The following is a 24321-nucleotide window of genomic DNA, read 5'->3' as shown; positions in this document are numbered from 1 at the left end:
ACTATGAGATGTTTTAGTTGATGCATGCAAGCTGAGAGTAGACCCCATTCATGTAAAAGTATTTGCTTGTGAAAATAGATTTCTTTTTTTTTTTTTTTTTTTTTTTAATTAACTTTTATTGGTGTTTAATTTACCAACATACAGAAAAACACCCAGTGCTCATCCCGTCAAGTGTCCACCTCAGTGCCCGTCACCCATTCCCCTCCAACACCCGCCCTCCTCCCCTTCCACCACCCCTAGTTCGTTTCCCCGAGTTAGGAGTCTTTATGTTCTGTCTCCCTTCCTGATATTTCCCAACATTTCTTTTCCCTTCCTTTATATTCCCTTTCACTATTATTCATATTCCCCAAATGAATGAGAACATACACTGTTTGTCCTTCTCCGATTGACTTATTTCACTCAGCATAATACCCTCCAGTTCCATCTACGTTGAAGCAAATGGTGGGTATTTGTCGTTTCTAATTGCTGAGTAATATTCCATTGTATACATAAACCACAGCTTCTTTATCCATTCATCTTTCGATGGACACCGAGGCTCCTTCCACAGTTTGGCTATTGTGGCCATTGCTGATAGAAACATCGGGGTGCAGGTGTCCCGACGTTTCATTGCATCTGAATCTTTGGGGTAAATCCCCAACAGTGCAATTGCTGGGTCGTAGGGCAGGTCTATTTTTAACTCTTTGAGGAACCTCCACACAGTTTTCCAGAGTGGCTGCACCAGTTCACATTCCCACCAACAGTGTAAGAGGGTTCCCTTTTCTCCGCATCCTCTCCAACATTTGTTGTTTCCTGCCTTGTTAATTTTCCCCATTCTCACTGGTGTGAGGTGGTATCTCATTGTGGTTTTGATTTGTATTTCCCTGATGGCAAGTGATGCAGAGCATTTTCTCATGTGCATGTTGGCCATGTCCATGTCTTCCTCTGTGAGATTTCTCTTCATGTCTTTTGCCCATTTCATGATTGGATTGTTTGTTTCTTTGGTGTTGAGTTTAATAAGTTCTTTATAGATTTTGGAAACTAGCCCTTTATCTGATATGTCATTTGCAAATATCTTCTCCCATTCTGTAGGTTGTCTTTTAGTTTTGTTGACTGTATCCTTTGCTGTGCAAAAGCTTCTTATCTTGATGAAGTCCCAATAGTTCATTTTTGCTTTTGTTTCTTTTGCCTTCGTGGATGTATCTTGCAAGAAGTTACTGTGGCCAAGTTCAAAAAGGGTGTTGCCTGTGTTTTCCTCTAGGATTTTGATGGAATCTTGTCTCACATTTAGATCTCTCATCCATTTTGAGTTTATCTTTGTGTATGGTGAAAGAGAGTGGTCCAGTTTCATTCTTCTGCATGTGGATGTCCAATTTTCCCAGCACCATTTATTGAAGAGACTGTCTTTCTTCCAATGGATAGTCTTTCCTCCTTTATCGAATATTAGATGGCCGTACATTTCAGGGTCCACTTCTGGGTTCTCTATTCTGTTCCATTGATCTATGTGTCTGTTTTTGTGCCAGTACCACACTGTCTTGATGACCACAGCTTTGTAATACAACCTGAAATCTGGCATTGTGATGCCCCCAGCTAAGGTTTTCTTTTTTAAAATTCCCCTGGCTATTCGGGGTCTTTTCTGATTCCACACAAATCTTAAAATAATTTGTTCTAACTCTCTGAAGAAAGTCCATGGTATTTTGATAGGGATTGCATTAAACGTATAAATTGCCCTGGGTAACATTGACATTTTTACAATATTAATTCTGCCAATCCATGAGCATGGAATATTTTTCCATCTCTTTGTGTCTTCCTCAATTTCTTTCAGAAGTGTTCTATAGTTTTTAGGGTATAGATCTTTTACCTCTTTGGTTAGGTTTATTCCTAGGTATCTTATGCTTTTGGGTGCAATTGTAAATGGGATTGAATCCTTAATTTCTCTTTCTTCACTCTCATTGTTAGTGTATAGAAATGCCATTGATTTCTGGGCATTGATTTTGTATCCTGCCACGCTACCAAATTGCTGTATGAGTTCTAGCAATCTGGGGGTGGAGGCTTTTGGGTTTTCTATGTAGAGTATCATGTCATCGGCGAAGAGGGAGAGTTTGACTTCTTCTTTGCCAATTTGAATGCCTTTAATGTCTTTTTGTTGTCTGATTGCTGAGGCGAGGACTTCCAGAACTATGTTGAACAGCAGTGGTGAGAGTGGACATCCCTGTCTTGTTCCTGATCTTAGGGGAAAGGCTCCCAGTGCTTCCCCATTGAGAATGATATTTGCTGTGGGCTTTTCGTAGATGGCTTTTAAGATGTCGAGGAAAGTTCCCTCTATCCCAACACTCTGAAGGGTTTTGATCAGGAATGGATGCTGTATTTTGTCAAATGCTTTCTCTGCATCTAATGAGAGTATCATATGGTTCTTGGTTTTTCTCTTGCTGATATGATGAATCACATTGATGGTTTTACGAGTGTTGAACCAGCCTTGTGTCCCAGGGATAAATCCTACTTGGTCATGGTGAATAATTTTCTTAATGTGTTGTTGGATCCTATTGGCTAGTATCTTGTTGAGAATTTTTGCATCCATGTTCATCAGGGATATTGGTCTGTAATTCTCCTTTTTGGTGGGGTCTTTGTCTGGTTTCGGAATTAAGGTGATGCTGGCCTCATAGAACGAATTTGGAAGTACTCCATCTCTTTCTATCTTTCCAAACAGCTTTAGTAGAATAGGTATGATTTCTTCTTTAAACGTTTGATAGAATTCCCCTGGGAAGCCATCTGGCCCTGGACTCTTGTGTCTTGGGAGGTTTTTGATGACTGCTTCAATTTCCTCCCTGGTTATTGGCCTGTTCAGGTTTTCTATTTCTTCCTGCTCCAGTTTTGGTAGTTTGTGGCTTTCCAGGAATGCGTCCATTTCTTCTAGATTTCCTAATTTATTGGCGTACAGCTGTTCATAATATGTTTTTAAAATCGTTTGTATTTCCTTGGTGTTGGTAGTGATGTCCCCTTTCTCATTCATGATTTTATTAATTTGAGTCTTCTCTCTCTTCTTTTTAATAAGGTTGGCTAATGGTTTATCTATCTTATTAATTCTTTCAAAGAACCAACTCCTGGTTCTGTTGATCTGTTCCACAGTTCTTTTGGTCTCGATATCATTGAGTTCTGCTCGAATTTTAATTAACTCTCTTCTTCTGCTGGGGGTGGGGTCTATTTGTTGCTTTTTCTCTAGTTCCTTTATGTGTAAGGTGAGCTTTTGAATTTGAGATCTTTCCAGTTTTTGAATGTATGCTTGTATTGCGATGTATTTCCCCCTCAGGACTGCTTTTGCTGCATCCCAAAGATTTTGAACGGTTGTATCTTCATTTTCATTAGTTTCCATGAATCTTTTTAATTCTTCCTTAATTTCCTGGTTGACCTTTTCATCTTTTAGCAGGATGGTCCTTAACCTCCACGTGTTTGTGGTCCTTCCATATTTCTTGTTGTGATTAAGTTCTAATTTCAAGGCATTATGGTCTGAGAATATACAGGGGACTATCCCGATCTTTTGGTATCGGTTCAGACCCGATTTGTGACCCAGTATGTGGTCTATTCTGGAGAAAGTTCCATGTGCACTTGAGAAGAATGTGTATTCAGTTGAGTTTGGATGTAAAGTTCTGTAGATATCTGTGAAATCCATCTGGTCCAGTGTATCATTTAAAGCTCTCGTTTCTTTGGAGATGTTGTGCTTAGAAGACCTATCCAGGGTAGAAAGAGCTAGATTGAAGTCACCAAGTATAAGTGTATTATTATCAAGGTATTTCTTGAGTTTGGTTATTAATTGGTTTAAATATTTGGCAGCTCCCACATTCGGGGCATATATATTGAGGAGTGTTAAGTCCTCTTGTTGCATAGATCCTTTGAGTATGAGATAGTGTCCCTCTTCATCTCTCACTATAGTCTTCGGGGTAAATTTTAATTTATCTGATATAAGGATGGCAACCCCTGCTTTCTTTTGAGGACCATTTGAATGGTAAATGGTTCTCCAACCTTTTATTTTCAGGTTGTAGGTGTCCTTCTGTCTAAAATGAGTCTCTTGTAGACAGCAAATAGATGGGTCCTGCTTTTTTATCCAGTCTGAAACCCTGCGCCTTTTGATGGGGTCATTAAGCCCGTTCACATTCAGAGTTACTATTGATAGATATGAGTTCAGTGTCATCATATCTATTCAGTCCTTGTTTTTGTGGATTGTTCCACTGAACTTCTTCTTAAAGGGGAATTTTAAGAGTCCCCCTTAAAATTTCTTGCAGAGCTGGTTTGGAGGTTACATATTCTTTCAGTTCCTGCCTGTCTTGGAAGCTCTTTATCTCTCCTTCCATTTTGAATGAAAGCCTTGCGGGGTAAAGTATTCTTGGTTGCATGTTCTTTTCATTTAGGACCCTGAATATATCCTGCCAGCCCTTTCTGGCCTGCCAGGTCTCTGTGGAGAGGTCTGCTGTTACCCTAATATTCCTCCCCATAAAAGTCAGGGACTTTTTTTCTCTTGCTGCTTTAAGGATCTTCTCCTTATCTTTGGAATTTGCAAGCTTCACTATTAAATGTCGAGGTGTTGAACGGTTTTTGTTGATTTTAGGGGGGGATCTCTCTATTTCCTGGATCTGAATGCCTGTTTCCCTTCCCAGATTCGGAAAGTTTTCAGCTAGGATTTGTTCAAATACATATTCTGGCCCTCTGTCCCTTTCCGCGCCCTCGGGAACCCCAATTAAACGTAGGTTTTTCTTCCTCAGGCTATCATTTATTTCCCTTAATCTATCCTCATGGTCTTTTAATTGCCTGTCTCTTTTTTCCTCAGTTTCCCTCTTTGCCATCAACTTGTCTTCTATGTCACTCACTCGTTCTTCCACCTCGTCAAGCCTCGTCGTTAGGACTTCTAGCTTGGATTGCATCTCATTTAATTGATTTTTAATTTCTGCCTGATTAGATCTAAATTCTGCAGTCATGAAGTCTCTTGAGTCCTTTATGGTTTTTTCTAGAGCCACCAGTAGCTGTAAAATAGTGCTTCTGAATTGGCTTTCTGACATTGAATTGTAATCCATATTTTGTAATTCTGTGGGAGAGTGGGCTGTTTCTGATTCTTTTTTTTGAGGGGTTTTCCTTCTAGTCATTTTGCTCAGTGCAGAGTGGCCAAAAACAAGTTGTATTGGGAAAAGGAGAAAAAGAGAGAGAAGGAAAGAAAAGAGAAAAAGAAAAAAGAGAAAGAAGAAAAAAATAGGGGAAAAAGAGAAGAAAAAGAAAGAAAAAGAAAGAAAGGAGAAAAAAGAAAAAAGGGGGGGTGGGGGAAGCAATCAGAAATCAAGAAGAAAGAGAGAAAAAAAAAGCACAAAACAAAACAAAAACAAAAAAACAAAAACAAAAACAAAAAAACAAAAAACAAAAAAAACCACGGGGGAGGTGAAAATAGATTTCAATGCTTTTTCATAAAACCTCCATATTATGTTATACTTTTTATAGCAAAATGAAGATTAGTTTCTAAAGGACAGTGTGTTTCAGATTTACATAATGTCTTCAAATAATGACAGCGAACACATCTCACCAACTGTCCCACCACCACCTGAGTTGAAGCCACCATCACCTCCTCTCTCAATGACTTATAATGTTCTCCTCACTGGACACCCTGCTTATGAAGGGGTAAGCTCTTCACCACCTAATATCACAGCAAGCTTTTACAAATGCAAATCAGGTCAATGGCTTCCCATCCACATTCCTGAGCACAGCCTCTGAAGCTCTACTTGATATGAACACTGGCTACATGTCTTCTTCTCTGTGCCATTTACCCCCAGGCATGCTGACCTTCTTCTCCTTGAATGAGCCAAGTCTGCCCTTTCCTCCCAGACATGGCACATGATCATCTCTCTGTCTGGAGCCTTTCCTCCAGATTTTCAGAAGTCTCACTTCTCCTAATCACTCCAATTATTCTCAAATGTTATTTTGTTCAAGTGTTATTTCCTTAGAAAGGCCTTTCCCTTCCTGCTCCTCTCCCAACCATTCGACCTACACGAGCCCCTTGCCATCTATCCTATCACCCTGTGAATCCGTAAGGGTAAGACAGATCATGCTGCAGGAGAAAACCACCTTCCAAACCCAGTAGCTTATCACGTCCAAGGTTGAGTCCTTGCTCACTCTCATATTGCAATATCATGACTTATAAGAAATATATATATGTATTTATATGTGTATATATGTATTTCCCAAATATATTTGGTCTTCATCCACAGTTCCTGGCTGACAGCTCCCCCAATCCTTTGAGATCCCCCTAAGTGTTGAATGATAAAAGTGTCTTTTGCTACCCTAATGAGGTGAGTTCACACTGTACCTAAGGTTGGAGGCTGGTTGCCAGCAGAGCCAACCATAGGATAGGAGGCTCAGAACTTTCTGTTGTATCCCTGGCTTATGGGGAGGAGAGAGAGGCTGGAGGTTGAATCAGTCACTAATGGCCAATGTTAATCTGTCATACCTGTATAATTAAGCCTCCATAAAAACCCAAGAGGATACAGTTCTGAGAGCTTCTGGGTTGGTGAACACATGGAGATATGAAGAGAGTGGTACACCTGGAGAGGGCAAGGAAGCTCCACACCCTTTCCTTGGATCATGCCGTGTGCAGATCTTCCATCAGCTGTTCTTTATTTACACCCTTTAAAAAATAAATCAGTAATCTATTGAGTAAACAAATGGGTTTTCTGGGTTCTGTGAGCCTCTCTGGCAAATTAATCAAACCCAAGGAGGGGGTTGTGAGCATCTCTGATTTACACCCAGTTGGTCTGAAGTACAGGTCACAATTGCAGCTTGTGATTGGCATCCAGAGTTGGAGGAGGATATTGGAAACTTCTATTTATAGCTGGTGGGTCAGAACATAAGTAACTTCCTGGGCTTGTGGCTAGCATTTGAAGTGGGAGAGGGAGGCAATCTTAAAGGACTGAACCCTTAACCTGTGGAATCTGATGCAATCTCTGGATAGGTCATGTCAGAATTGAGTTGACTTTTCAGATACTCTGCTGGTATCTGAGAATCGCTTGGCATTGTGTAGAAAACTGCCTCCCAACCCTCAATACACACACTGGAATTGGAACTTGGTTTACTTACCCCATCACAAGTCAGCTGTGGGCTCTGCTCCAGTGTTTCCTTCTGCAGGAACCAGGCTGGCAGGTCATCCAGCACCTACACATCACTAGTAACTACAGCAGGGAGACAGACGCAAGAGCATGGACAGTTCAAGCACCAGCTCTTAAAGTTTCCACCCAAAAGTGATGCCTGTCATTCCTGCTCAGGTTCAACTGGTCAAAGTGAGTCATCACAGGCATACATGACTCAAGTGGGTGGGAATGCGCCATTCTAACATAGGCCCAGAGGGAGGACTGGAAGCATCTGTAAACAGCATTAATGACGACCATAGTCTGCTTCATTATTCTTAATAGCACGTATTAGTAACTGGAATTATATTTTTTCCTTTTTAACATAGTTATTGTCTGGTTCCCTACTAGAACCTAAGTTTCCAGAAGACAAGGACACATTCTTTCAGATTCACTGTTGTATCCTTAGCATCTTGAATAGTATTTGGAACAGAATAGATGCTCAACACATATTTGTTGATTACTAAAGAGCTCTTAAAAATAGCAAGAGGGCTCCCATTGAAAAATCAGGCTTAAGCATAGGGAAAGTATTGGATGATCTCTTAGAAAACTCTGTAGAGCTATAATTCAACAAGTTTTTAACCCTTTATTTATTAAATGTATTCATCCACCCATTTACTCATTATTCAGCAAACATAACTGAGTGTCTGTTAGATGACAGGCACTGTGCTGGGTGCTTTGAATGGCACAATGAATAGGACATAGTTCTTGGCCTCAAGGTGTTAACTATCTAGTTACGGAGCCAGATAAGTAAACAAATAAATGCAATATGAAGTGGTCAACACCAAAAGAGAAATGACAGATTCTTTTTGAATTATTTGAAGAGGTGCTTTGCCCAATACCCACCACCAATACATGTATAATAAAAGTACAGATTTAGCTCTATTAAATTAGTCCATCAATCTGGATATTTCTCTCAGGGCTCTAGTTTTAACAGTGTTGTCCAAATGGCCCATTAAAAGAAAATCGCTAAATTTTCCAGACATGAGCTTATAAGCAGCATCCTGTTGGCAGAAGTGGTACAGGGACAATAACGAGGGGTGAACAAATTCTCTTGTACTGCATGAAGCAGAGACTTTTTTAAAAAATCCAACATCTGCAGCTTATCACTGGCTAAAAATAAGTGCTGCTTTGCAGTATGCCAGATGTTCTTCCTCACTGGAACCTCTATGCAAGAAGTACAGTACCGCCAAGGAAGAGAATAGAAGCAATCAGTGAGAAAAACAGCTTGCCCTCAGAGTAACCAAGTCCTAACCAGAGTCTCAGACCATTCAAGCTGGGAGGGACATAAGAGATGATACACAATCCCACTTTTCCTTGTTATGGACAAGGACAAGTCAGACCCAGAAAGTTTCCAAGGTCAGGGGTGAGAAGTCATTTAGTGATAGAAAAATTTATTGTGTTTTCTCAGCCTCAATAAACTATATTTTTGTCCTTTTGTTTTAATCAAGAGCAGTCATTTTTTTCCCTCTAGTTTTTGAAAGAAGTCTCATCAACTAGAAGAGCAGCAAGTCAAACCTTTACCCTTTAGATACATGGCCAACATGTGTTAAGAGGACATATGTACACAGCCCAGTATTGGGCCTTGTTGTTGGCAAAGAAATATTGTCAAGTGAAATAAGGCCAAATCAGGAAAGAGAGAAATGAAGTGATCCTTGTTTTCCTTATCAGTCAGGGACGTGATAAAGACTTTAAGAGCTGAACAGGTTACGGGGTTCAACACAACTTTACATAAATTTAAAAACCAGCCTCTAGAATAAAAGTAAGAAAGACAGAATGTTCCTGATTATTTTTCATGACAATTACTTAAATTTTGACATGACAAAGTAAATACTTAATTTAAAAAGTTATTGTGTCAAGGAGTCATCAAAGTGTGGCCCTCAGTTCTCTGCTGCAGGGAACAGAGGTGGCTAATGATCCTAGCTGTTGTCCCCACTACATCTGTGTTAATTCGGTAATACAGATCCACCATTGTATTTATATTAAAGATAAATTCAGCCAATAATAAGGCTTAAAGAGATACTAACACAAGTGCCCTGGGACTCTCAGTAGGTGACTTTGGACTCATATCAATTTGGATGAACCTTTTGGGGAACAATGCTACTATCTGGGATTCTTCTCACTCCTCCCTGCTCCCTCTCCTTTGAAGGTGTTGGACCTGTGCTTAAAGCTCCCCACCTTTTCCAGCTTTCTTGTCTTTAACTTTGACAAGTGTTTCCCCCAGTAAATCTCTGTACATCTGATTACATCTCTTTCTCAAAGGACCCAAATCAACACATGCATATTTACTAGTGGCTAGGCTCCAGCTTCTCTGCTGCCCTGAGCACTTATTTTGTTTGTCCTTTGGCTAACTCAGACCTGGACATAGCATGAAGTAAAGATAATTACCTTTAATCATACCTACCTCCCAATCCTGGAGCTTGAATGTAATTTAATCTCTATAGTTAGACAGACACCCCCTCAAAAAAAAAGCTTAGTTATTGAAAAAAACCTCTATAGCTTTTGTCTTCCCGTCTGCAAGAGGATGATAATAAGAGACACTACAAGAATTGACACGTTTAAGTATACACGTTACCTTACCTAACAGCGATCTATAAATTGTAAAATATAAAATTTTTCTTTAAATCTTTATGCTGTTAGGCTGAAGTCATATTTATAGTTATTTTTTTTAATTAGAGACTTCCAGTTCAATATGCAGGATTAAATATCTAAATCTATTTCCTCTTCCTTTCAAGACCTATTTTAAATGATAGTATTGTGAGTTTTTTAAATGTAAAAACCCAAAAAGACAAAGAGAGGAAATGGGGAAACAGAAGAAAAGCCTCAGAATATTGAGGAAAAATAGTGAGTAGAGAAGCAGTGACTACCAAAGCAGGGGCAGCAAACTCTGACTTGTTGCTTTGATGAGAGGCTGGGGTTACTGAGTAGGGACCCTATCTCACCCCCAGGAGTGTCACAAGGATGAGAATGGAGGCACAAAACATGCCCAAAGGCAAAACCAAAGGGTCTTGTTAGAAGTCTGTGTATACACAACCAGTTAGATCTCACCTCCCCACCCTTGTTGGCCCTGGAGGAGACTGCAGATTTGTTTTCTGGATAGACTGGATGTGAGAAGTTTGAGGCTCAGGGACAGCAGATGGAGTAAAGGGGAGGGGGAAGCACAGGATGGAGAGAGTGGGATTTGGGAAAAGTCTGCCCTTGCCCCCAAAATGATGAAAAAAGCTCCTCTCCTCATTCCGTTATTATTTATTTATTTATTTATTTATTTATTTATTTATTTATTCATTCATTCATGAAAGACACAGAGAAAGAGGCAGGGACATAGGTAGAGAGAGAATTTGGCTGCTTCTGGGGGATCCAAGGCAGGACTCAATCCTAGGACCCTGGGATCACGCCCTGAGCCAAAGGCAGATGCTCAACCACTGAGCCACCTAGGTGTTCCCTCTCCTCATTCTTCTGAAGTAAAATATTTGTGGATTACTTTCCTGAGAAGCCTGATGATCTAGAGATCATCATAAATAAGAGTGGTTCTTAGTGATTCTAGCACCGAGAGAAAAGGGATCCTTCTGTAATAAATACTTAAAACTGTTGAAATGGCTTTGGAATTGTTTAAAGTGCAGCCTGGTTTCCCCTTGCTGCTTATAGTAAAATGTGAAGTGAAAGAAATGGCCTGAAGAAGATACCGTTTAGGAAAAAGGAACCAGCCCTGGATGATTTCGAGGGCTCCCTGCCTAACTAGGTGGTGAAGGAGGCTAACACTAGGAGAACAATTGTTGGAAAAGCATACTCCGGAGAGACGACCAGTGGTGTAGCTGGATCACCTTTTGCTGAAGAGAACGGGTGTCTGACTGATGAATCCATTCAATCATCTCAGCAGAAGGCAGGAGTAGAGAGGGGGACTGGGAATAGGAGCTGTTCAGGAAGGATCTGTGGAGGACCCTCTTCTCTAATGGTAGGAACCTAGGTGTCATACACAGGAGATCAATAAGGCTTTTGAGAATGTTATGCTGACAGAAATGCCTCAAGCCTGGATGCAAAGGGACAGAGATGAGATAAAATGAAAAGAAGTTGTCAAACTCCCAAAATCCTATAGGCAGAACACTGATACTGGCTTTGATTATTATATGGTGAAGCACAATAGTAGACAAGCCCATCATACAGACAGAAGATTCCAATCCCTTGTCTTTGTTATAAAACAACAAGCTACCAGATATTTAAGGACAATCTCCAACATATACAAAAGATCAAAATAAATAAAAAAGGAAGCTGGAAGAAACTGAAATGATATTCAAACAAGGAAAAAGTAAACTACCCCTCAAACACACACACAAAATAACCCCAACTAGGACTAATATCCTGAGTAAGTTAAAAGATGCTGTTGCTTTCATGATGTAAAGATAAGATATTAGAAAAAAGAAAGAATTTTTTAATTTTATATGTTCTTCTAAAACATAAAAATCCAATAGCTGAAATTAAAATAGCATTAAAACATTGGAAAATAAGATTAAGAAAAATATCCCAGAAAAGAAGCCAAGAGATAAGGAATATAAAGTCCATGAAATCAGAGCATCATTCTAGGAGGTGTAATATCCAAAGAATAGGAATTTAAAAAAGACAAAGGAGTGAGACACAGTGAACAGAGAGAACAGAAAGGAGGAAATTAACAATAAGAAAAAAGACAGTATGATTTTGCAGTATTGAAATCACAAGTCTCTGGTATAATGTATGTCTAGGGCTGAATGGGAAAAAAGAAGCGTGCACTAAGCATATTATTAAAGAATTTCATAATGGCAAAGATAAAGAGAAACTATTTAAATCTCTCAAAGTAAAAGACAAGTCACATCCAAAACCTCCAAGGCAGCCATCTTCTTGACAATAACACTGGACATTAGGAAACATAATAGCAATGTTTTCAGTATTTTTTTAAAGATTACTTATTTATTCATGAGAGACACAGAGAGAGGCAGAGACACAGGCAGAAGAAGAAGCAGACTCCCTGCAGGGACCCTGATGCAGAACTCAATCCCGGGACCCCGGGATCACAACCTGAGCCAAAGGCAGACACTCAACCACTGAGCCACCGAGGCATCCTTCAATGTTTTTGAATAAAAATAATTTCAATCTAGAATGGTCTACCAATCAATCAAACGTGAGAAGAGCAAAAAGAAATTTTCAAACATGCAACAATACAGTATCAAAATTTGTTTGCTATAAATCCATCTGAGGAAGCTATTAGGGAAAATAATCAGCAGTATAGGAAAGTAGGCAAAGACAGAAGGCATATGATTTGGCTCTAGGAGATCCAACAGCAGAAGGTATTACAGGGAAGTCCAGTGATGATGTTCCAGAGAAATCGAAGGAAGACAGTAAGTAGCAGAGGAATTAGGCAGGTGATAATGATGGTATAGAGATTGTTCTAGGGAAAGAGGGGCTAATGATTTAGCTTATAAAATATGAAAAGGTGTGTGGAAGACATGATGGAGCCTTTCCCCGGATAAATGGAACATTGTCAAGAGAAGAGGTATAATCATATGGCATAATTCACTTCAGCAAAGAACATTTGTAAAGTTATTATCATATAAGTTCCATCTTTAATTTAGTGAAGGGTTATAAGATAGCTACTGGGAGGGGAAATAAGAAGCTACAGAAAAGCTTAGTTTACCTGTTTTATTTCTAAGAGCCAAGAACCATTTTCTAATAGAAAAATAACAATAATTAAATGTTGGCATATTATTTAGAGGTATGGAGATAAATATTAGGGGAAAAAAAATCCGGAATTGTTAAGTTATAACCTTGAAGGAGATGAACCAGGGTTGACTTATATCAGAGAAATTTTAGGACTGTTTGTCTACTTAAACTATGGACATATATGGTTCTTTTAATTATAAATTAATTTTTAAAAACATTTTATTTATTTATTCATGAGAGACACAGAGAGAGAGGCACAGGCACAGGCAGAAGGAGAAGCAGGCTCCCCACAGGTAGCCCAACACGGGCCTCAATACAGGACCCCAGGATCATGCCCTGAGCCAAAGGCAAATGCTCAACCACTGAGCCACCCAGGTGCCCCAAAATTATAAATTAATTAAAACAAAATACATTGTTCAAATATAAAGCAAATCCCCTTAATTCAGACACAAAAGACCATGCTGCAAATACATTTTGTAAGATCCGCCAACTTTGGAAACAAGAGCTAACTAATCTGTAGGTATTTTAAGTAAAACCGATTGAGTGACATTGATTTCTATCTTTAAATAACTAGTTTTGTGTGTGTATTTATAGGCTGCATAATATTTTCCGTTCGATCCCTTAGAACATCATAAAGAAGCAAAACTTCTCAGGCATTCCCCTGGTAGAGCATAATAAACCAGTATTTTGCATTCGGAGGACAAATTTTTATTACTATTGATCCCAGCTATGGAAATGATGAACATCAATGTGGTAGATTCACTCCTTCTTGGGGCTTGACACAATGGTAGAATTAATTCTGTTATTTGAGTCACAATTTAATCATAATGGTGTGCTCAGACAGCAAACCCAATAAAAAATAAAAATGGATTAAAAGAAAAACAAATTGCAAGAAAAAAATGCCAGGTAGTATTTTCCAATGCTTAGCATTTCTCTACAAAAGTTAATTCTTACTCTTGAGAATTCAATAAACTATGGAAATAATTATATTAATTTATCTGGATGATTCTTAAATTTGCATATTGCAGAAAAAAACTTAGTTTTTTCATTTTTCCCTGATTGGTGGGGCAAAAATTGTTGCATTCATTGTATGTATATTAACAGCTCAGGTCCTGTTCCTGGGATCCTCCTGGGATCAAGCCCCATGTTTGGTTGCCTACTCAGTGGGGAGCCTGCTTCTCCATCTCCCTCTGCCCCTCCCCCTGCTTGTGTGTGTGCATTCTCTTTCTCTCAAATAAATAAATAAAATGTTTAAAAAATTTTAAACTAGCTCTACTTTGTAAACACATCTGAGCTCTTAATAAAGAAAGAAAAATTGATTTATTTGTCCAACAAACATTTATTAAGTATCTCCTCTGTGTCAGGCATGGCACTGGGTACTGGGATATATATGCTTATCATGGAGACCTAGCTTTAATTGTACAAAATTTTCTGCAAAATGGCCCTTGATAAGGTTTTTCTGTCCTTGAATTTTGCCAATTTTACAAAGCTATGGATTAACTGGAATAATATTTCAGGGTTTATCTATAGCATAACATGCGTGCAGCCAGAGGATGGACTTGCCTCCCCTACACACCAAGGAGTGAACATAACCTGTGAGTGTGCATCTGGGTCAGATAGATGATAAGCAACTTGTATTATTGCATTTAATTGTAACAATGACCTTCTGAGATAGATTCTATTATCCCCATTCTACAAGTACAGAACCTGAGGCAGCGCCTGGATGGCTCATTCGGTTAAGTGTCTGCCTTCAGCTCAGGTCATGATCCCTGGGTCTTGGGATTGAGTTGGGATTGAGTTGTGATCCCTGATCAGCAGGTAGTCTGCTTCTCCCTCTGTCCCATCCCCGATACTCACTCTTGCTTTCTCAAATAAATAAAAATTTTAAAAATCTTTGAAGAAAAAAACAAATACAGAAACTGAAGTTGCAGAGTTTAATCCATTTTGTGGACCCAAGATTTAAATGTTTCCATTTTCCTGTCCAAATTGGGCTTCCTTTCATTATACATCAGGTCTCATTTTGATTCTTATTTCCATAGATATCTCTGCACTACTAAAAATTCACCATCACAGCATTTTCTGGCTTTATGGTGATTGCAGGTTTAATGAACTTGCTACTTGTCTGTGCTTCCTTCAAATCAGAAAATATTTTGGTCACTCCTGTAATTCTTCTGCCTGCCACATGGAATTGAATAACAAATTTTGAATGAATGACAAAATGTGCAAATGGAGGTTTGTTCATCTATACAATGGGGATAATGGTATCTGCCTGCTGAGACAAAGATTAAATAAGCTGATGTATGCAGAGTACCTAGCCTGTGGGATCTTCATCATCCTTCCTCATCCACCATCAGATGTTGATTGAGAATTTATACACACCAGGTACAGTTCTAGGATCTTTTCCCCCAAAGATGAATATAAAGCATACCTTTGGTCACTGAGGAACAGCAAAAAATTCGGGAATAGAGATATGATTGTTCTTTGTTGGTTTGTTTTCATTTTTAGTTTGTTTTCTTTGGGCTCGTCTAGAAAACAAGAATCATATCGCCATTCTGATTGTAGATCAGTAGGTATTTCTAAAAGAATGACTTAGCTTTTAACATCAGGATGTTTCCTTAGCTAAGTGTTCTTCAACTGGCAGAGCAGCCTGGATTCCTTTTCTCGAGATACAAGTGGTGCTCCTCTATTGCCAAGACGGGGTCTTTGTTTATGGCAGGGAGAGGAAGCAAAATAGAGATGCTCCATGAAACCCATCATGTTGAAAGCCCTTTAGTGTCTTCCCAGTGCTGTTAGAGGTCAAGGCCAGGATTCAGCCAAGAAGAGCTCTACAAACAGACTCAGTGGTACATCTGCTCTGTTAGCCAAAGACACGTATTGATTCCAGTGTGTGCCACAGCATGACAAAGACAAGGTAAACTGACATCTTAAAGAAAGATATAGTAACTTAGAAATCAAAGATAAGACTATGAATTTCTTTTTTAAAAACAGATTTTATTTAATTATTTATTTGAGAGAGAAAGCACAAGCAGAGGTAGGGGCAGAGAGACAGTCAGACTCCCCGCTGAGTGGGGAGCCCAATGTGGGGCTCCAAGACACTGAGATCCTGACCTGAGGCTAAGTCAGACATTTAACTGACTGGCTATGGATTTCTTGACTCAAACTGCTAAATTTTGCATTGGAATGCAGTGGGACTAGTCATTTTATTCCTACAGGGAGCTCATTGTTTCCTTAAACAGGTGAAGTAGGTATTTTGGGTCAGCCAAACATTCAAAGGAGGTTGAGAAAAAAAAAAAGAAAAAGAAAAACAAAAAACAAAAAACAAAGGAGGTTGAAAATCTAAAGCCATCTACTTCCTTACCAGGAGAATGAAGCTTAACTCTTTTAGCAAGTAAGGCTATGTTTTTTCTCTTCACTTCCTAGTTTCACCAGGAATATAGGTTCCAAAACCAGGGTGAATGAGTTGGAATCTTCACTCCACCACTTATTACTGAGGTGACTGTGTGCAACAAGCTATTAATATCTCTGTGTCCGATTTTCTTCATCCTTAGAAATGAGAATTAACAGTGCTTAACTCCTAGAACTGATGTAAAGATTAAACAAGTGGATTAATGGAGAGTCACATGGAAAGTGCCTCGTAAACACCCAACAATGTGAGCTGTTATTATTGCCAGTAAGATTAAAATAATAATATAATTTCACATCATTGTCATTAAAATCCAATGAAATTATGGGTACAGAATTCTGTTAAAGCCTCAAAGTACTGAATGAATAGAAGATATTATCACTTGCCTTATTATTTTTACACGTCTAAGTGATTCAAGTATTTCAACAGCTATATTATTTTCATTATCACTAACTTACATGAAATGAGTGGGTTGGCCCACACCAGTTCTAATTTCCATTTTAGTTTTGACATCCCCTCATATTCCAGTAGTCAAACAGCAGTCGATTGAAAGAGCACATTTTAAGCACACACTGAGGTATGGCCTATGATTTCCTATTTGGCATTTAAAAGAAATCTACGTGACTAAATTGCTGCTACTATTTTTGGGGAGAAACATGTCAGGGTTTAATTAGCTAGCACCATCAGAAAAAGTAGCATTTATAATATCCTGATGAAACAAGCAGGACAATAAATTATTCATTTCATCAATTAGTCATCTTTTATTTAATTTCATTCAATGAGCTTCTGCTGAACAACCTCTATGTGCATCATGTCTTGACCAAATAGAGGTACCAGAGAGAGAGAGAGCAAGCAACAGGGAATGAAGAAGCAACTCCATCTTGGTATTATACATGCAAAACAATATTCATGGCCCATTTCTTAATAGTCTCTTCTTCTCTTTTAGTTTCCCTAAGCTTGCTTTGCTCCCCCTTTGCAATGCTTTCCAATTCTATTCCAACATAAAACCCTTGAGAAATATCAGAAGGTTTGTAAAGAGATAGTAATAGTTCCTCTTTCTCTGTAGTTCTAGGAGGGGAAAAGCATTACTCCACATGGTTCTGAAGCGGTGGTTTGAAATATTTACAACATGCACAGATTGTACACTTCAGTCCATTATGGAGACTTACAACAAAATGTAAAATCCTATTCTTCTTTCTGCTATTAAAAATGTCCTCAGCAATGTGACATTAGCCTAGGGATAGACAAAGAGGTAAATGAACAAGATAGATTCCAGATGTAGGAGTATATACCCATATATGGTTAATTGACTGTTGACAAATTTTCCATGGTAATTCTTTGGAGAGAAGATAGTTGGTTTAAAAGTGTTGAGGGATCCCTGGGTGGTGCAGCGGTTTAGCGCCTGCCTCTTTGGCCCAGGGCGCGATCCTGGAGACCGGGGATCGAATCCCACGTCGGGCTCCCGGTGAATGGAGCCTGCTTCTCCCTCTGCCTATGTCTCTGCCTCTCTCTCTCTCTCTCTCTCTCTCTCTGTGTGACTATAATAAATAAATAAAAATTAAAAAAAAAATAAAATAAAAAAAGTAAAGTGTTGAGAAAATGACTGGATAGCCATTTTCAAAATTAAAATGAACCTTGATCCTTATCTCATGTATTAGGCAAAAATTAATTCAAAATAGATTCTTTACTTTATATCTAAAAGCCAAAACCATATAAATTCTAGAAGAAACTATAAGGAGAAAAATCTTTGTAACTGTGGATTAGGCAAAAATTGTAATGTGCACTCCCCTCACAGATCTATCAGCAGAAGTTGGAAGCCTTACTGGCCCAAGATAGTTGGACACAAACTCTGTCCAAATCCCTAGCTGACCACTAAGCTATGAGACACAGAACAATCCCTACAAAGCCAAGATAAAAAATGAGATTTAACACCTGAGCTGACACATCAGCAGCCATGCATGTAGGGGGATAGAGACAGGCAGAGACAGATTTAAGTTCAGAGAGGTCACTAAAACCACAAAATAAAGAAACATCTTGGAAAAAGGAATCGATTTTATTATCCAAAATATCTGGCTTTTAACAACAACAACAAAAATAAGAGGCAGGCAAAAAAACACAAAAATTTGAGTGCTCTGATGGAAAAACAGCAATAAATAGTAGTAGATAAATACCTCAAAGCAGGTATTATTAATATGTTCAAAGAATTAAAAGAAATATGTTGAAATAATTAAAGAAAACGTAATAGTATGAAGAAAATACTCTTAATTTCTTTTAAAAAGGCAAAATTGGGCAGCCTGAGTGGTTCAGCGGTTTAGTGCCGCCTTCAGCCCAGGGTATGATCCTGGAGACCTAGGATCGAGTCCCTCATCAGGCTTTCTGCATGGAGTCTGCTTCTCCCTCTGCCTGTGTCTCTGACTCTCTCTCTCTGTCTCTTATGAATAAATAAAATTTAAAAATCTTAAAAAAATAAATAAAAGGACAAAATTGCTTATTTTTTGGAAAGATTTTTATTTATTCATTCATGAGAGACACACAGAGAGAGGCAGAGACATAGGCAGAGGAGAAGCAGGCTCCCCTCAGGGAACCCGATGCAAGACTTGATCTCTGGACCCTAAGATCACGCCCTGAGCCAAAGGCAGATGCTCAACCGTTGAGCCACCCAGTCATCGCCACAAAATTGTTTAAATCAATTCTTATACTACTGAATTTGAATCATTGGGTTCATCTAATATATAAACATTGCCATTGCATTATAAACTTGAACGGTGTCTTTTCTGTAAAGGTGTTACAAACATGGAAATAATAGTGCAACACGGGAAAGGAATAGAGCTATATTATAGCAAAATTAATGTTTTTATCAAAATCAAATAAGTGGTATCTGAAGTAGATTGCATATTATGAACCCTCATCTAATGGAAATTAGCCATATCTCTAATGGTTAGTTATGCTGAACATCTTTTCACATGTTTATATCATCTGGATGTCTTCTTTGGTGAGAAGTCTGTTCATGTCTTTTGTCCATTTTTTAATTAGACTGTTTTTCTTTAACATTCAGTTTTAAGATTTCTTTATATATTCTAGATACTGGTTCTCTGTTAAGGATGTAACTTGTATATATTTTCTCCCAGTCTATACCCTGCCTTTTTATCATTCTCACATAGGCTTTCACAGAGAAAAAGGTTTTAGTTTTGATGAGGTCCAATTTATCAGTTATTCCTTTTATGGATCATGTTTTTTGTATAAAGTCTATGACCACATTGGTCAGTTCTTATTCTCAAAGATTTTCTCCTAATGAAAGGAGAAATTTTATTTTATTTTTTTTGTCTTTGAACCACCAGCACCTGTCAAAGTACTAAATGAATGTTTTGGTGGAATTCTCTCAGTAAACAAATTTATTGACTACCACAATATTCTAGAAATGCACTGTAGTAATAAAACTCAACAGCAATGGCTGCTTAGGATTCTTTATAGGATAGGCAGTCTTTAGAAATGAGGCCGTCCTGATGCAAGGGGAACTAGGGAATTTGTCATGAGGTCTAGACAGTTCATGGCTCATATTTATTGTATTGTTGTACAAATATTTAAAATGTCTTAAGGATGGAACAATGTTCTGATGGACACTATGTAAAGGGTTTTTATCACTATTCCATGTACACCCAAGGCACCTCTTGGCACTGCCCCTGCTTCATAAGATGGCAACAAATGGAAGCTTGGAACCAAAGAGGAGGCTGGAATAGTCAGAAGTTCTGCTTCTGTCTCCAGTGAGGTGAGTTTTGAATCAAGAATCAATCTGGAATAGAGGAGAAAATACCTCTTGCTCTGTTCTTGGGATACCAGATGGCTGGCCTGAATCCTCCTGTCAGCCTAGCACTGCTTGAATTGCTGTCGGTGAATTGCAGGAAGATGTTCTCAGCTTAAACATCACTGAGGGCTGTCTACTTATCTCCAGCTTCTAAGCTACAGCGTAGGTTGAAATGGAAGCAGGAACACAGGCAAAGGACAATGCTACCTTTCAGTTACTGTAGCCAAAGTCATAATTGCCAGACCCCATCCTTCCAGAAAGTAGCTTATTTTTTGATATTATACAATAGAATAAAATTTCTTTCTTCTTTCTTTCTTTCTTTCTTTCTTTCTTTCTTTCTTTCTTTCTTCTTTCTTCTTTCTTTCTTTCTTTCTTTCTTTCTTTCTTTCTTCTTCTTTCCTCTTCTTTCTTTCTTCTTTCTTTCTTCTTCTTTCCTCTTTCTTTCCTCCTTCCTTCTTTCTTTTTATATTCATCTTTCTTGTTTTTTGCTGTTTTAAAATTTTTTTCAAGAAATATTATCATAGGTCTGTTTAAATAGATTAATCTACGTCACCATCCCAAGTGACTCAATTCCTGGAAACAATAAGTCTATGTTTTACCTTGAAGAAAGTAAGGGCTGGAGGTGGCAGACCCTTCTGCTTATTGAGGGAAAGTTGATTTAAATATATGCATATACATACATACACACAAATATATGTCTATATGAACCCGGATAGATATATATGTATCTACATACCTAGTGATAGTATTTCTCAAATAATTAAGATGTGAGATGTGGAGGGGATACAAATTAAGAAGCACTGTTTCTTCCAGAAATGCATAAATCTTTCAAAAAGGAAGTTGATACTTGAATTTGACATTGAGAGATGGTCAGGAGTATGGTTGGACACCAGAAGGGGAATTTCTGGGTAGAAGGAGAAGCAGATAGAAAGGAGGGGTAAGTTGAGTAATTTCTGATTCTTTCCATAGGTCTAGAGACTGAACTACATAGTGAGCTGTGGTGAGATGGAATATCAGACAGGTGTGGAAACCTTAGATCAAGGTCAGTTGTATCTCATTTATAAGGAATACCATGGAAACCTTTGTAAGCAGAAGTTAAGCTCAGTCCAATCTGACTCTTAGAAAACCACTCTGGGTCTCCAAATCAGTGTGCACTTTTAACAGGCTCTCTCATCATTTCTCAGAGACTAAGGACCCACTCCCTTTAAAAAAAATAATAATTGCTATTCACCAGCACTTCTGAGAATCTTATCCACCCCCTCTTTCCTCTACCTCCTGCCCAAATCTATTTGTCCTGTCCTCAGGCCTCAGGTTTCTGTCCTCTTAACTGGTTAACATTCCTTTGTTTCTCCTTTCAGGTTGTTATGAGACTGACCAAGAGTCCACATTCAACTTAGGCTTTCAATATTATATCAGCTCTCCCTCACTTCCAAGCTCTGCCTCTTATGGCCCTGTCCCACACCAACTCAGGGCTGACTTCAGGGCAATATGAAGTTCTGAAGTTCAAACACAAATGGACATCAGCAGTGAGATGGATTTAAGCAGGACCGGGCTAAAGGCAAGTAGTGTGAGAGATTGTATTGAACCATTAGGTCTATTTCTTTTTTTCTTTTTTTTTTTCATTAGCTCTATTTCTTAGAAAAACATTCAAACTCAATATTATTGTCATCATTTCCATTTTATGGACTGAGGAATCTGAAAGGGTTTGCTTTTCTACAGTTAACCAGAATTAACTCAGAAAGGTTAAATAACTTGTCCAAGTTTACACAGTAAGCAAATATAGACCTGGGAATTACACAACTTTCTAGACAATGGATTCTCAGCTACAATGCTGGATTACCTGGAGCAAATTACCTGGAGGAAGTTACCTGGAGGAAATTTTAACAAAGGTCTAGGGAGGAAACAAGAGACAAGGGGAGTGGCCATAAAGAGAAGGCTCTTTGCCTGAGAAATCATTTTTATTAGGAGATGTAGGAGTTAGTGTCAAGCCTCCTGATAGTAGGGCCATTTCAGGAAATGATCACAAAGAAGTGATGTCCCTGGATCCCAGCAGGATTACAGACATAATAGGAGTGGCAAGCTCAGCGATGATTCAAAGATCAGCTGGCAGCAAGCTATCCAGTGAGGACGACAGGCATGCTCTGGGAGGTTCAGATAACTGCTAGAGCTCACGTAAGCACTGTCCTTTTCCTCCAACAAGCAGAAGGATCTTTCTGAGCATAACGATGATCATGCTACAACTCTGTTCATAAATTTTCAGCGTCACCCCCAAGGGCATTAAGACCTATGACAAACTTCTGAATATGGCCTAGACTTAGTTTCTCAATTTTCAGTGAATCACGTTGGGAATATTGTTATAATGCAAATTCTGACTCAGGGGTTTCTTAAGTAGGATCTGAACTTCTACATTTCTAATTAATACCAAAGGGATGCCCATGCTGTTGGTCCACAGACCACACTTTGTCTATCAAGGAATAATCTCTGCTTACTTTTGGAGCCTTGTCTATGGTCACTGTCCCTTATGCTCTACCATGTTGAATTTCCCTCAGTCTCATGGGTGAGCTGAACTCATTCCTGACTTCATGTCTTTGCTGTACATGCTGCATCCTCTACCCGAAATGTTCTTCATTTAGTTAACTCCTCACATCTTCAAGTCTCAACTTAGATGTTACTTCCTCCAGTAAACCATCCCTGTTTCTCGAAGACTGAATTGATACTTGTTATTTTGCCCCAGAGTACTCTGTAGTGTACCACTTAATGCACTGAGTTACAATTACCTGTTTGCTGAGATATATATATATATATGTCTTTATCCTCTGGAAACCTATGAGGTATAATCTCCATGATATTCTTCTTTCATCCTCAGAGTCCAGAAAAGTACCCGACCCCACTTAATAAATGTGTTAAATGAATGGAATAAAGGATGAATGCATCTTAGTCATTGAGTTGGCCATTGTCTGAGGGCCTGCCTATTTCACAGACAGGTAGAACTCAGTTACTGGTCACTACTCAGAACTGGGCTCCATAATACAGGAAAATGAGATGTGCAGTATAGCTCTAGTCCTAATGGTGAAAGTGGCACTTCAGGGCTACTCCAAGTAACATGGAGTAGGAGTTGGATGAAAGTCCAGCCATTATCGTAGACTCACATGGAGTGGAGGAGGTGTCTGGAAAGAGAGGCATGACTTATGAATCACTATTGTGGTTAATCTTCACAGAGAATTTAGATGCTTTCTGGTCTCCATGGAGGATAATGTTGAAATTATCCCCTAGATCAGGAAACTGAAAGGGTTGGGATGTGTCCTGTCTTTGTGCATATCAGTTCTGGATCTTTAGGGTTCCATCTTTATAGGAAAGGCCATCAGAGAACCTGCTAAATGGGTCCAAAAGGGCATTGCAGAGGAAAAACAATTGTGCAGGGGAAGAACGAAGATTAATGAAAAGCTCTTCTGGAAGAATTTTCTACTTAATACTACTGTCCCAGAAAGGAATGGCATGCCTAGTGAGAAAAACCACTTGCTGAAAAATATAAATAAATTCTGTTCTGGATGGGACATATTTGATTAGAGGGATTCAACCTTCAGAATTCAAATGGAGACAAAGGAAGAGAAAGAGAGGGAAGGTTTATACCACATATGCAGCCTGTGACTAGCACAATATCTGCCATGAGGGAATTGAACAGTAAATATTTCTTGAGTTACATTTAATGGACAGAAATCTTAGGAGAGAATAGATTCCTTTTATTTCTCTGTTGAGTAATCATTAAAGTGGAAGAAAATATCAGAATTTTCTCAGAAAAAAAAACTACTCTGATTCAGATTTAAGTAACTCTTATTTTTGCAGCTTCTTTATTCTCACATTTTGCCTTTCAAAACAACCCAGAAAGTAGATTGATCTGACATAGGCCTAATTTCAGGGTTTTAAAAAATATATTATTTATTTATTATATTAGAAAAAGAGAGAGTGCAAACGATGGGGACAGAGAGGGAGAGAGAGTCTCTAGTAGACTCCATGCTCAAAGTGAACCTGACAGGCCTCAATCTCATGACCCTGAGATCATGACCTGGGTTGAAATCAAGCAGCAGATACCCAACCAACTGAGCCACCTAGCTGCCTCTTTGATTTTATTTTATTTCATTTTGACTCCTGATTTTAGATTTTAATAGGTTTATTGTTTTTTTTCTAAGTTACACAGTTAATTAAAAGCATAAATATTATTGGAACACAGAAATCCAATGTCCAAGACCAACATTGCCCCATTGTACCATGTTTCTTCATTTCCTTTATGTAGAAATGGT

This window comes from Vulpes lagopus, chromosome 9 (genome assembly GCF_018345385.1).
Source record: "Vulpes lagopus strain Blue_001 chromosome 9, ASM1834538v1, whole genome shotgun sequence".
NCBI lineage: Eukaryota > Metazoa > Chordata > Mammalia > Carnivora > Canidae > Vulpes > Vulpes lagopus.
This window is presented reverse-complemented; position numbering follows the sequence as displayed.